A 16,222-nucleotide genomic window follows, 5' to 3' on the forward strand; every position below is an offset into this window, starting at 1 on the left:
TTTGAGAGCGCTGAACCCCTGTAATGTGATCTAACCTCTCTGGACAGCCAACTATTATCTTGAAGAAAAAAATCTATTCCTCTGTGCCCCAGTTTCCTTCCCTGTAAAACTGGATTGCTATAAGGATTAAATAACTTTTATGTGAAGTGCTTAGAACCATACTTGGCACACAGTAAGTACTTAATAAATATATGCTATTATTCTTATTATTTTAGAAGCAGCAGTATGGCATCGTGGAAAAGGTATGCCATTTCTAGAAATGTGGCTTCTAATGCTGGCTCCACAACGTACTAATTATGGGATCTTGTACAGCCATTTACAAACTCTTTGGCTTCCTCATCTCTAAGAAAGAAAGTACCGCCATGCAGGGTTGTTATGGGTATCAAATGGCAAAACAGCTAAGAAAATTCTGCATGTTTTAAAGTGCTGTGAGTTAGGTGTGTGTGTGTGCACGTGCGCGCATGTGCTTGTGTGTTCCTTTCAGCAGTTTTTGTTGTGTGTCTGTGTCTTTTAAGAATGATAACTTGAGACTGGGAGTGATGACTGGTGGGTGTTTTCTGAGGGGGTATAAGTAGGTAGAGATGCCAAACTGACGTGGACAAGCCCATGCACAGATCCCTGGAGGCAGCCTTTCCACCTCCCTCTATGGCATAAGGGTGTAGAAATCCATTGAAAGAGCAGGGATATCACCTCTCTTGTCTGTGGCCATTCCCAGCCTCTCATGCCCTTATCCCATGGAGGACAACAGCTATGCCCTGCTATGGCCATCTCAGAATGTGCCTCTGGTCTGGCGGAGGTGGAATCCTCTTCTTACACCAGGGTGCCAGATGCTAAGCCAATAGAAAACCACATGCTTCGATGTGTCACTCTTATTTGGGGTGTTTTTGTTATCTCTTGACAACAGACTTTCGTATCTGAATTGCTTCCATGACATTAACCAGGTATTTGGTTCGCGATGTTTTCAGTGTTGCAACGCAGTAATGGACAACCTCCAAAGCCATGAATTGCCATGAATGTATGGAATCCTCTTCTGAACCCATGTCCACTCTCTGCCCTTCTCTTACTATATTTGCCTGGTATCCCCTATAAACTGTGAACTTGAATCTTTCCAGATACTGTTAAATATGTTAACAACGAGAAGTAGATAAGAGAGGCTTTCAAACCTTGAAGCTGTGTTTCAGATATAGTTACAGATAGAGATATAAGCCATTAGGTCTTTTCCCAAAAGGCCATGTGTAGAATGAAAAATCCATCTCACTACGGATGAAAGAAAAATAAATAGGATTCTTTTTTCACAGAGTATTGGTATAATAAAGGGCAAACTGAATGCTGAACATGTACAAGTCCCTGGCATTTATGAGCCTCGATGATATCACTTTATTAGACCTCTTCATTTTTGTTGCTACCACTACTACTACTAGTACTAGTATTACTAGTCAAGTATTACTACTACTATTACTACTACTAATAATAATAATTAGTGAGTGGTGCTCTTTACCAGGTACCATGCCCTCCACTTAATAAACAGAGAGTATTTCATCTAATCCTTGAAACAACCCGATGAGAAGATATTAATTAGTTCCATCTTACAGGAGAGGAAATTAAATCTAAGCAGTTAGGTACTTGGCTCCAAGTTACAGACTGGTAGTGATACAGCCAGGGTTTGAACACAGGTTGTTTAATCTGAAGCCTGAATTCTTCAACTCTATACAAAGCCACTGCTGGCTGTGGGCTTTCTTTTTCAGCATCACATTCACAATTTAACACAGTTATTCTTCACATTATGAGAAACACTGGCTACATGAAGACAGAAAACAACAGAATCCCCTGCAAAGTAGATGTGAGGCCAGCTTCAGTGTGAGCTTAATTCACGCTCTTGCCTTAACAAAATGCGTAGTGTTATTGACTCTCAGAATAAACTGTGTGTATTCCTCATTCACTTGGGTATTAGCCAATGGATTTCAACCATTCTTTAGTCTATCCTTATGCTAGGTGGATTTCTAGGCTGGTAACAATTTTTTTCCTCAGAATTTTGAAGGTGATGCTCCACTGCCTTGTAGAGAACAGCCACCTGGTTGTTCAGGGTGGGGAAGGGAATCTGAGCACCCAGAGCTTCTTGTGCAGACTTGTGGCCAGGCTTCCATTTCCCGGCATCACCTTCACACCCACGTGCAGAAGTACCTGGGCCCCCAATTCTGCAGCCTGAGGTTTTGTACTGGAAAGCAGCCAAGTTTGGGGCCTTTCTCCAATGTCCAGTTTTCACTTCTCTGGTTTCCTAAGACAGTTGCAGCTCCCGCATCTGCTTTCCAGTCCCGAGATTTTATTGTTCTCGTCTCCTTTGCTGTTCTCTTATCCTTGCAGCTCATGTCCTTTTTAGTCCCTCTGCTGCCATTTTAAGTGAGGTTGCAGGAGGATATTTAATCCACCAGGTTTTACTGAACTCTCATGATATAGATTAAGTGAATAAAGCACACGACAGGAAAAAAAACACACAAGGATGTCTATTTTCCATATACGACAAAGGAAGAAAGAAAAAAGAACAAAACCATGATATATGAATTCACCTATTTGTACATGCTTGTATGTGTATTTTAATACACGGTATGGAAGGATGTACTCCCCACCATTGACTTTAATTACTACTTATATCAGGGGAATTGTGTTAGAGAGGAGGGGGAGGGGGAACACTATTATTTTATAATTTATTTACCCCTGAGTTATCTGAATTATTACAAAGAGCAAGTATTACTTGGGAAGTTTTTAAAATATTGAAAATATATTTGCTTCGCACAAACTGACCTTTTATTCACACAGTGACCTGTGTGATCCACCCAGGGGATGGTGGGCATGGGTTTCAGGGAAGAAATAGACCTAACTCCCAGATGTTGTCTCAGATTCAGGCTGGATGCACACAAAGCCAGCAAGATCCAAATATTCAAGTACCTGAGGTTTGGACTGTGGCCTGTTTTTAACCTGATATTTGATGGTATATAAATGTAGGGTTCTCAGCCCTGACTGCACATTAGGCTTGCCTGGAATGTGTAAGAATATGAGCTGCAGAAACAATGACAAAATCCCTCACTGCCCCACCCTCAGACTAATTAAATCCTCAGGTGATTCTAATGTACAGGCAGGGTTGAGACTCATTTATGCAGATATTTTAATCCATTTAAAAAATCAGTTAAACCAGCTCTCTGATGTCACTCAGATCTTAAAAACAGGTTGAGTTACTAAATGTTTAAAATTTTTCAACTTTCTGACATCATATGGCACAATATCATGGAAGTTTTTAGTCTGTGCCTTAAAATATGGCCTTTGCTAGAATCCCACTGATCAACTGAACAGTATACCTCACACCATTTCCAAGCTGGATGCTCTCTCATGGGCCTTAGAGATAATGCAACTCTTCATTTTACAGATGAGGGAATGTCACCCAGAGGTATTCTTTCACAGATTTACTGTATTGGGGTGGGTAGGGAGGGAAGAGAGAGAGGCAAAAAGAATGTGTGTATGTGAGAATGTGTTGGGGGGAGAGAGGGAGGGAGAAAGAGAAGGAGGGAAAGTGAATGGTATAAAAGACTCATATTAGTTTCACAATTTTATGTAACTGTTTTTTTCTGTATTATGTCAGGAAGGTTCTCTAAGGATCGGTTTTACTAACCTTGAAAAAAATCAGTCAAGGTCCAAATGAATTGTTAAGAATTGCTCATCTCTTGCTTCCTTGTGGATTTGTACTAACTCAAGTCCTGGCCTTGGCCTCTTGCAGAAAGCAAAGAATAATTTTTTTAAAAAATTTCTATATCTTTACCCAATGTGCTTCTCTAAGAGGTGGTGTTTTTTTCTTTGTGGCTTTACTGAGAGTATTTTGTTTCAGAGAGTAAACCTCTTGACTTAACCTGCAATGTCCCAGAACAAATGGTGTGCTGTGTGAACAGGCTGCCAGCTTATATCTGAGAACCATGGAAGGCTTGACTATTGTGTTTTCCTTATTGAGGTCGAAGTGAGTAATAAGACAAGGTGATTCACAGCAGGAAATAGGTTACTCATGTCATGAGCCAGGACTATTAGTTCAGGAGGGAGGAAGGAAATTAACGTTCACTGGATGAAAATTTATTCTTTGGTTTTCCTCCATTAAAATCACATTACATTTCCATGCTAGGCCATTACAAATGTCATATCATGTGATATGTTATCTCAAATGCACATTTATGGCTTCTCAGGTGTATCTGTTAACCTTTATGTGCAGTTATATTGCATTATTTAGATTTACATACTCCCATATGCATAAAAGTGTGATCTCATGCACAAGATCTCATGTTTATTCATGTTACATCAGATGTACACATGATCACTGGCTTATGCTCTTTCTCCCATTTTTTATTATGCTTTACTGAGGTATAACTGACATGAAATAAACTTCACATATTTAAAGCGTGCAATTTGGTTAAGTTTTTACATATGTATACACCCATGGAACCATCACCACAATTGAGATAATGAATATATCCATCATTCCCAGAAGTCTCCTTTTGGCCATGTGTAATCCCTCCCAGCCCCCTTCCAGTAGCCTATTCCCCTTGCTTATCTGCTTTAATTTTGTACTTTGTAGAATTGTATATAAATGGAATCATGAGTATTACTCTTCTTTCTCTGGCTCCTTTCAGTCAGCATAATTATTCTGAGATTCACCCATACTGTTGCATATACTGATAGCTCATTCCATCTTATTGCTGAGTATTTACCACAAGTTACTTATCCATCCATTTATTGATCAACATTTGGATTGTTTCCACTTTCTGGCTATTGAAAATTAAGCTGCTATAAACATTCATGTGCAAGTTTTTGTATTAACATAGCTTTAATGTCTCTTTGGTAAATACCTTGCAGTAGAATGGCTGGATCCTATGTTCAGCAGATGTTTAACTTTTTAGGAAACATATTTTTCCACAGAGGTTGTACCATTTTATACTCTACACAGGTGTATGAGAGTTCAGGCTGCTCCACATCTTTGCCAACACTAGGTGGGGTGAGTTTTTTAATTTTAGACATTCTAGTGGGTGTGTAGTGGGATCTCATGGTTTAAACGTGTACTTCCTCAATGACTAATGGATGTTGTACATCTTTTCATATGCTTACTAGTCATCTATATATCTTTGGTGAAGCTTCTGTTTAAATCTTTTGCCACTTATTTGTTGGGCTGTTTCTTAAGATTAAGTTTTAACACTTCTTTACATATTCTGATACAAGTGGTTGGTCAGATCTATAATGTGAAAATATTTTCTCCGCATGGCTTAAAAAATTCATTAAATACTGCCTTTAAAAGAGCAAAAGTTCTTAATTTGTGTGAAATCTAATGTATTACTCTTAAAAAATGGATTGTGCTGTTGGTGTTGTATCTAAGCAATCTTTGCCTAACCTAAGGTCACAAAGATTTTTCTATGTTTCTTCTAGAAGTTTTTATAGCTTTAGGCTTTATATTTAGATTTATAATCCATTTTTAATATTATGTGGGATATGGACCAAAGTTTGTTTTTTTGTTTTGTTTTTTTGCATGTAATCAAAAGAAAAATTTTTTAAAACCTTTCCTTTCTCCACTGGACTTTGCACCTTTGTCAAAAAATCAATTGACTACTGGGACTTCCCTGGTGGCACAGTGGTTAGGAATCCATCTGCCAATGAAGGGTACACAGTTCAATCCCTGATCTGGGAAGATCCCACACGCCTTGGAGCAACTAGGCCAGTGGGCTGCAACTACTGAGCCTGCGCTCTACAGCCGTGAGCCACAATTACTGAAGCCCTCGCGCCTAGAGTCCGTGCTCCAGCAACGAGACGCCACCACAATGAGAGGCCCATGCACCGCATTGAAGGGTAGCCCCCGCTCGCCGCAGCTAGAGAAAGCCCGTGCCCAGCAAAATAGACCCAACACAGCCAAAAATAAATAAATAAATTTTAAAAAATCAATTGACTATATATGTGGGGTCTACTTCTGGACTCTCTATTCTGTTCCATTGATCTATTTACCTAGCATTACTCCAAAACCACATTATCCTGATTGCTTGCAGCTTTAAAATAAGAACTTAGGTAATGTAATTCCTCTAATTTTGTTTTTTTTTCAAAAGTTTTTTGGCTGTTATAGGTTCTTTGAATCTCATATGAATTTTTGAAGTATTGATAGATTATCGATTTATACAAAATAGCTTGTTAGAATTTTGATTAGGATTGCATTGAATCTACAGGTCATACCGGGGAGAACTGACATCTTAACAATGGTGAGTCTTCTAGTCCACAAACATGGCATATTTCTCCATTTACTTAGGTCTTCTTTAATTTTTTCTCAGCAATATTTTGTAGTTTTTAGTGTACTAGTCTTGTACATCTTTTGATAGATATTTCTAAATGTTCCATATTTTTGGTGCTCTTATAAATCTAAAATTTTTAATTCCTAATTGCTGCTAGTATATAGAAATACTACAGATTTGTGTATGTTGATTTTGAATCCTAAAATCTTCTTAAACTCACTTATTAGTTCTAACAGCTTTTTTGTAGATTCCATCGGATTTTCTCCATAGACAATCAGGTAGTCTATGTAGTTACCGTTTCTGGTATGCATTATTCCTTCATTTATATCCATATATCCACCTGGTATAATTTTTCTTATGCCTAAAGATTTCCTTTAATATTTCTTATACTGAGGTCTGCTGGTGATAATTATTTGTGGCTTTGAATATCTGAAAAAGTCTATATTTTTCTTTAATTTTTGAAAGATATCTTCATTGGCTTATAGAATTCTAGACTGACAGATCTTCTTTCAGTTATTTAAAGATGTTCTAGATATTTTAAAGATTTTTCTCTTTATCACTGGTTTTAAGACATTTGATTATGATGTGTCTTGGTGTAATTTTATTCATGTTTATTGTGCCTGGGATTCTTAGCTTCTTGGATCTATGAGTTTATAGTATTCATCAGTTTTGGAAACTTTTAGGCTATTATGTCTTCAAACATTTTTTTCTGCCCCCTTTCTTTTTCCTCTCCTTCAGGGACTCCAATGACCTCACTGGCTTATTTTAGATTACCCAAAAGATAAACAACTGTAGCCCACAGTTAAGACATAGTGAAGGTAATACAATTGGTCTTCGATACATCCTTGCAGAAGAGACAGAGAGAAATAATCAAGGTGAGGTGGGGAACATGCTGGATGAAAAGTCAGAAGTTCCTTGTTCAAACTGCACCAAAATTAACTATATCGCTTCAGGTTAGACCCTTTATCTTTCTGGATCTCAATATTCTCAACCCTGAAATCTGGGAGTTGTTCTAAATGACACCCAAGGTTCCCTCCAACTTATACCTTTTTTGATTCTGGGTAAATTTTGGTGAGAGGAAAGGGAGGGAAAGGACTGCAATCTCATATCTTGATCCATTCATCTTCTCCCCTCTTAGTGTAACTAGTTTGAACAATTTGAGCTCAACAGAATTAGGGAACTAGGGTATTTGGACCACTCGTCTCACTGAAAACAACTAAAAGCGGTTTTTAAAAATCCCTTTGGGGGCTTCCCTGGTGGCGCAGTGGTTGAGAGTCCACCTGCCGATGCAGGGGACACGGGTTCCTGCCCTGGTCCGGGAGGATCCCACATGCCGCGGAGCGGCTGGGCCCGTGAGCCATGGCCGCTGAGCCTGTGCGTCCGGAGCCTGTGCTCCGCAACGGGAGAGGCCACAACAGCGAGAGGCCCGGGTACCGCAAAAAAAAAAAAAAATTCCTTTGGTAGGGAGGGATATATTAGGAGTTTGGGATTAACAAATACACATTACTCTATATAAAATAGATAAACATGGGGAACAATATTCAGTATCTTGTAATAACCTATAATGGAAAACAATCTGAAGTATATATGTGTATATATATAAGTATACTTTATATTGATATATATATATATAACTAATATATATTATATATAATATATATATTAAACTAAATCACTTTGCTGTACACTGGAATCTAACACAACATTGTAAACCACTATACTTCAATTTTTTAAAAATTCCTTTAAAACATTAAAGAGCCTGACAAGATAGTAAGAAATTACTAGAGAAATCAGAAACTTAGAGAAATATGCAGAATACTGAGGCCATACTTGCCCATCCAGGGAACTGATTTATTATTGCCCTAAGTCCCTAAAGATAGGGGTGTTCCAGTGACTGGTAATTTGATGACATAATTTACCTTCACCCAATTTATGGGATAGTGACCGAAAGAACAGGATCCACTTCCACAATGAATCCCTTATTTAGTATTAGTCATGTTCAAAGATTAGGATGTTCAGTCTGGAATAAAAACTGGCATTATATAAGAGGGCACTGGTTGAGCTTTTAGATCATTAAGCTACTTGACATGACCTCCCAGTTCTTACTTCACAGCCAGAAATTTTTAAACATATTCCCTAGTCCTTCTACAGGTACTAGAAAAGATGTGAAATTTCACTGGTCAGGCCCTCCCCCCACTCATCCTGCTGCTTACCCTCATGGTTGTTTTTCATTTCTTCCACCAGTAAGGCATGTTGCGAAATTGAGTTTCAATATCATTCTTTTCCAATCTGTCAGCTCAGATACTGATCACAAAACAGGTCAATGCGCTAGCTCTTAACAAAGCCATTTCTGTTTCAGATTTGTCAAAATAGCCTTCTAAAGGCATGTGCTTATAATGATGATTGATGATTCAACAAAACTTTAGGGGGGTCACTTTTAATTTGGGTTAAGAGGACAAACAATCCTTTTGTATCTCTGAGCTATCAATGTTGGTGCATGGGGTTAGGAGGATCATAGAAATAACTCCTGTTCAGCTCAAGTCAACCCACAGATTGTGCTTACGGTAAACATTATAGCTCTAGAATAATGGCAACCAGGGTACAAGCAATAGTGGAGGTAAGTGAATGCTCTCATCCTTTTGCTTTGTATTTGCAAAATTCCATTTGCAATGTCTATGTGTCTGTGTAGCTTGGGTGGTGGCTGAGGTTCCATAAGGAGTGTTAACTGCAATCATGTAGAGAGAATAGCTGAGGCTTATTCCACTGGAAAAGGCTTTTCAGGCCTAATCTGGTTTTGAATCCTTCCCTCCAAAGGAGGCCCTTTCAAGGTTTTCATTCTCTGGGGCAAGGCCATTCCTCCATTCTCTAATTCCCTAAGAGGAAATCAAAATTAGGAGGGCTTCTATTGCTCTAGTTTTTCCTGGACTTACAAATTTCCACTGTGTAATTAAAACTGCAATGTGGTAGTCTTGCCTATAGTTTTCAGAAGCAATAGGCCATCGGTAACCTTCTGTCTCAAGAAGTTAGGAGTCTTTTACTCTAAACTAGTATACTACCTATTCACGGAGATACTTGGTGAAGCATACAGCCCCTCTACACAACAACACATCTTTCACAACAAATATTCATTGTGCACTTATGATGTACCAGGCACTATTCCAGGGCTGGAGATACAGAAGTAAACAAAAACAGTCTTTATCCTTTATCATTATCAACTAGATAATATTTCCTGGCCAGTTTACTTTATAAGCAAAAACTTCAGCAAGATTTGAAGCATCATGAATTGCATTTATGTAGTATTTGAGGATTAATGTTGATTTCAACTGCAAAGGAAATTACAATCTCCCCACCCCACCCCCCACCCCTGCCATAGTCCTCAGCAAAAACACATTCTTTATACTTCTTGGCCTAGGCTGTTTTCAAATCAGGACTCATATACTGCTTATTTGTTTAAAAATAAAGATTAAACATCAAAACATTAGCTGCAATTTCAAGTAACATACTAAATACATATTTATTTTGTTATGAGGTTTGGAAATTGAGAGAATTCTTTTTAGTGCCAATATGGCAAAGAAAAATATGAAATACAGTAAAAAGAATGAAGTCTAAGCTTTGACCTAAAATATCACACATTGACTCAGATTCTTTTGCTTTCATATGTCATGAGAGGTTTTTAGTCTTTTTTTTTTTATCATTAAATTGACCTTATCTGTCAAAGACTCAAGGCTGCAGTACAGCATTAAGCCTTTGTTCTCAGAACCCTTTTACTATTTTATGTAGTTTTCAGGAAGCAAGACTTAAAAACCAATCATAACACAGTATCTCTTTCCACAAAAGATTTTTTCTTCATCCTAAGGGTCTTTAAATATTTCTTAATAAATCCCAGCTGGGATTCATTTGAGTTGGGGAGTGAAATAAAGATTGTTTAACTGGCTCTTGTTGAAGAGGAAAAAGAATTGGTTGGAGAATTCATTTATTTAGGTTGCTTAAGTTTCAGGGAAATGTCCTCTATCCCCTTCCACCCAGAAGGGCTGTTCATTAGCTGGACTGAATCACAGAGCAAAAGAAGAAAGAGTCTGGGTGGAATAAGCTGCCATCTCTGCAACAAAAGCGGCGATGTACATGAAGGGTTTAGTTCGCTTCGTGTGGTCTAGGGCTGAGTGGAGATGGCAGTAGGACATCTGGAACACACACGAGCATATTTTCCTGATGGAAGCTGGTAATAGTGCAATTCCTCTCTGATTAGCAATCTAAAATATGTCTCTTTGCACCTCTTTGCACCTTTTTTCAGCGAAGGAAGAGGCTGTCCCAGGTATGAACATCAGGATTCTAGGGGGAATAACTGATTCAGCTGAGATGAAAGAGCCAATAAAAATTTTAGCTCGAAGCTCAAGGATGTACTGAACCTAAAGTGTTGAGAATAAACGTCATTGCAGAACTTATTTTTTCTCTGACCCTCGAACTTCAGTTGCTCTTAGGGCTCAGAACCTCTGACAGTGCTAGGATAGAGTTTCAATCTTTTGTAATTTCACATTAACCCCCAGAAGAAAAAAAAGTCGCTAACCCTCCCCCCACCATTTCTGTGACACTTCCATCTGGGTAGCCAGATGGGAGAATTTCAGAAAGTCTGGAGTGTGTAGACATTTCAGACACCAATTCTTTCTTTTGCTCAGTTAAAAACTGAACATTGTTACTACTCACACTTTGTGCATTCTTGAAAGTAGCTATTGTGGTCACCTGGCCAAAATAACGACCCTGTCTTTCCTTATGGATGCTAGGTGAGTGATAGCTACTGGAAATGAGATAAATTTGTCTTAAGGTATCCTTGGAAACAGAGAACAGACTTGGAACAGAGGACTAAAAGTCAGAGATTATTAACTACATCTCTTGTTTTCTTCCCAGTGGCTTTAACCTTCCCTTCTCTTGCCTGCTCCTTTAGATGTCCCACACTTCCTATCTTCTATGCCTTTCATTATCCTTTTCAAGGGCTAATTCTCAACTTCTCCCTGAAAATGTCCCCTGCCATTCTTACACAGTGACTTTCTTCCTGCAAAAACACAGATCATGTATTGAGCAAAATTGTCTTTGTTTCTCTTCCATAGCACTATTATTGTTGTACACAAAGATATCCAACAAGATATTTATTGAAAAGAGAGAGTACATCAGACCTAGATGTGGCCCTTAAGGAGCTCACAGTCCAGTAGAGAAGGTAATTATAATAGAGGCTGAAGTAGTAAGAGAAATAAAGAATGCAAAGACAAACTACTGTCCTTTATAATGTCACTTTAGACTGAGTAAAATCATGTAAACTTTGTGGAGAAGGAAACACGTATGGCAGAGCTGTGAAGGATGAATGAGTTTTATGGTTCCAGAATTGGTAGGAAGGTCAGTACAGATGTAGGAAACAACCTGAACTCCAAATCTGAAGGATGGAAAGTGTGGGTCATGTGTGAAAAGCATAGTTTACCTTGACTGGAAGGAAGGGTAGATTAAGAGATGAGGTAGAAAATGGGATTGAGGGACTTCCCTGGTGGCGCAGTGGTTAAGAATCTGCCGGCCAATGCAGGGGACACAGGTTCGAGCCCTGATCCGGGAAGATCCCACATGCCACGGAGCAACTAAGCCCATGCGCCACAGCTACTGAGCCTGCGTGCCTAGAGCCCGTGCTCCGCAACAAGGGAAGCCACCGCAATGAGAGGCCCGTGCACCGCAATGAAGAGTAGCCATCACTTGCTGCACCTAGAGAAAGCCTGCGCGCAGCAACGAAGACCCAACGCAGCCAAAAATTAAAATTAATTAATTTTAAAAAGTCTCATAAAAAAAGTAGAGTTGAACAGTAGGTTGGGAGGCAGATGATGGAGACTAAAGAGTTTACAAACATGCATAGGGAAATACTGAGTTTTCCGAGCAGAAGAGTTAAATGATTTAGAGTTGTGCTTCAGGAAAACGGATCTGGCAATAGAATGTATGCTGAAAGGGAGGTGGTAGAGTTGCAGAGTTTACTTAGGAGGTAATGGTATAGTTTAGAATAAAAGTAATGAGGTTGTATCAGTGAAGAGAGAGTTGACATATTGTAAAAATAGAATTAGAACTTAGAAACTGACTAGAATTTGAATGGATTTGGAGGGTGGAAGAGGAGACTACAGAGTTTTAAATTTGAATGACTTGGGAAACATTAATACATCAGAAATAGGGGATACAGGATGAAGAAAAGAGGAATGGGGAAGAGAACAATTCATTTAGTTGAGGACATATTGAGTTAGAAGTGCTGGTAGCATATCCTTGAGGTGTCCAGCATGCAATTGGTTTATATTCTGGAGCTCTGTATGGATCAGGGAAAGAGTCACTAACATAGAGATCAGAACTAAAAGCACAGTAGAGAGTATAGTGAAGGGAGAGAACTATGACAGCTCAACTTTAGACACGTGCAGGTAATGAAAGAAGATCAAGAAAAGAAAGAAAAAATTCTCTCAAAGCAAGAAGAAAATCAGAAGAATACAATATCATAGAAACAAATAATGTTAAGTTTTAATTTAAAAAGGACTTAGCCAACAATGTTGAATGCTTTAAGTTCCAGGAGAAATGCATGAAAATGGTCATTGGATCTGGTATGGCAAATTATTAATTTTTAAGAAAGCTGTTTTTGAGGAAGCCAAGCATTTTAAAGGGTTAATGAGTAAGATAGGGAGTGGTACAGAGAAAAGGGCTCTTGACTGGGAACCAGAGAACCTGAGTTCCAGCTTGGCCCTGCTGTTAAGTGGCCATATGACATTTTGACCTTTCTTAAACTATTTCCCAGTCTTCAAAATTCTATAAAATCTCCTTCAATCTCACTTTCAGAGATTGAAACAAGCTACCTGTGTGCCTAAACCACACGGAGATATTGAGTTACAGATATATGTCAGTTTTACTGCTTGTAACTTGTGTAAAACTGAAGCGCTTTCTAAGTTTCCTAATATAGAGAGATTGAGACTACATTCTAAGAGTATTTCCTCCAAGAAAACCAAGTTGATGGGGTCCCTTCCTCCAGCTCATCCCATCCCCAGTCTACTATCCTTTACTTTTAAAAACTGAGCTAAGACATTATCCTCAGTTTATCCAGTATCTTGTTCTACTGCTTGAAATCAGAGAATGCCACCAAAAGCCCCTTTTTTGTTTGCTGAAATCAGTTGGGTAATATTAATAATCAATCCCCCCAAATCATGGCTTTCCAGCCACATGTGATCGTACACTAGTACAGGAACACTTCCTGAAACTCAATGTCTCATATCACATGCTCCCAAAATTAAACCAGAAATATGTTATTTGAGAAGAACCCAGATGCACTGAAGAGAGAACATTTGCTTTATTTAGTGGCCTTATATCTATTGGGATCTCTTAGCAATACAAACTCAGAATCACTGAAATGTTAAGGACTCTAAATCTTTTAGTTGGGTCCAGGCACATAGTCTAGAGATTTTAAGTTAGTGTAGATGTAAAACAGTTCCCATTTTGACTGAATTCTCTGATTAAAGTTAATAAATACAATGCTTTATCTTAAAAAAACAACACAAAGTAGGATAACATTCTCTTGCTGAGACACCAATAAATTTTACTTAAGTTCTCATCCCTTGCCTTTCCTCCAAAGAGGCTGGCCTGTTCTTTCTCAAGAATCCTTTCTTGCCTTATTTTATTTCAACTTGATGTCATAGAAAATAAAGGAAAAATTTTAAGTTTGTTTTTTAAAAAAATGTATATAATTCATCTCTGAATTCAGTGGTGAAGGAGGGAAGAAAAGGACAATTAGGATCTATTGTGCACCTGGTATATGCCAAACATGTTCACATACATTATCTCACTCAAGCCTTACAATACTTTGTAGTAAATTTAGCTTTGAAGTTAGAGATGAGAAAACTGAGGCTCAGAGAGGTTAAGCTATCCTCTCAAGGTCAAATGGCAAGTTATAAAACTAGAATTGAAACAAGAGCTGTCTGACTCCAAAGCTCAAGCATTTTCTACTCTACCATGCAGTTCATTCTAGTGAAAAATCCACTCTTGAGGGGGGTCTTAGTATTTTAAGCATAAAAGATGATTAGTTAGGAGTCTCTGGAGCCTCCAAATTTTGTTGTATATGCACTGAATCCTACATTAAAAAAACAAAAAACAAAAACACCACCAACCACACACTCTTAGTTCTGCACCCCCCCACCCGCGCGCGCGCACGCGCGCGCACACACACACACACACACACACACACACACGCGCGCGACTGAAATTCAGAACCAAGGGCAGTTCCTGAGTCATGTTTGCAGGAAGTTGTCCTTGGATTCTGTTATTGAGCTCAAACCCCCATTCTTGACTTCCCAAGTGGCACTGAGAAAGAGAGAAGGAAATGTAAAAAAGTATAAGATGGATCCTCTGACACCATTTCTGGGAAATTAGCACATTTCCCAGAAGACCAAGATAAAAATGCATGTGAGAAGAACAAGAGAACCAAACAGATGGGGCAATAAAATAGAGGTGGAATGAGCTCATCAGGATTCCCAGCACACGGTTTAAGTCCATAGTGGGCTCTCAGCTAACCTGGGAGCCAGGAGACATAGTGAATGAGTGGGTGGCTACTATGCTGCAGCATAAGTTACACTAAGAGATTAGGTGGAGCTGATTCACTGCTACAGATCTGCATGACTTTTCAAGTGAAGGAGATTCTGTGGGCCCTGGTCTCTGCCACTCATGCAACCATCTCCATGGGTAGCCTGAGTCAGAGATGCAGGATCCTTCAGGTAGACAAGGTTGCTGTGCTGTCAGTAAATCGAGGGCAAACCTCCATGCTGCCAAGAGCGGATTTCAACCCCAGCCATGGCCTCTCCCTGTGAGAAGGGTTACCTGCTGTATCACAAACACCCTGCCTTCCCATAGCCACCCTTGGCTACAGGTGGTTCACAACACAAACAGAAAGGACAAGGCTCTGGGACATTCATCACACCAAACAGTGATGCTTTCTCAAGCTACCAGCTCGAGCATCATCAGAAGGGCCTTCGGAGAGTCTAGTCTCATTCCCTTATCTTATACACAAGGGAACTGATGTCCAGAGAGGAGAAATGACTTGCCCCCAAACCATTTAGCTAGTGACACAATTGGTATGAGGACTCCTTCCTAAGCCAGCAGACTTTCCACTGCACCAGGAAGACAAAACAAAGCCCTAAATAGCATATACCCTGTTAACCAAACCCTCTAATTATACTGCCTCCAAAAGAAATAACATCTTAAATGCCTGGGTCGTTCCATCTGGGCTTTGGCAGTTTCACTGATCACTTCTCATACCAAAATCTTTTGAGAAATTTCTGAGTAAATATTTTGGGATATATGCTTTGTTATTTCTATGTCTTCTTGTACACTGTTTTCTTTATTCAGGAGGAAATTAGAATTCTGGAAATACACTTGATTTATTTAATTATGAAAGGAACAAGCCTCTATTTCAAGCTGTAAATATGAATCTATCAGTCTATGCCAAGAAAGGATATATGGGAAAATATAGGCATACTGCCCTAATTGCCACATCCAATTAAGATCCACCCAGGTCTATGAGTTTAAAAAAACCTTGGACCTCTGGGAGAAAATTGAAAAGTCAAATCCTTATCTGGGTAATTCTCAACACGTCTGGATGCAGAACACTGTGGAATTATCTAAAATGTGACATTTTATAAAGTGCTTTGCAACCTTGTTACTTCATTATTGCAGCCTGTGTATATGAGGGCTCATTTGAACTTGGGGAGTTTCCAAAGAGTTGAAGTAAGAAGGATGTAGGAGGAACGAGTCTATTCAAGGTCATACTTACAACCTGAAACTGATACCTCCGGGTGGTGCAGACCAACAGAGACATTAGCCCATTAGCCACCCAACCCCCACTCCACACCTTCTCTACTATAGTGAATATTCTTACC

The sequence above is a fragment of the Mesoplodon bidens genome, assembly GCF_964165515.1.
Source record: "Mesoplodon bidens genome assembly, chromosome: 15".
Taxonomy (NCBI): Eukaryota; Metazoa; Chordata; class Mammalia; order Artiodactyla; family Ziphiidae; genus Mesoplodon; species Mesoplodon bidens.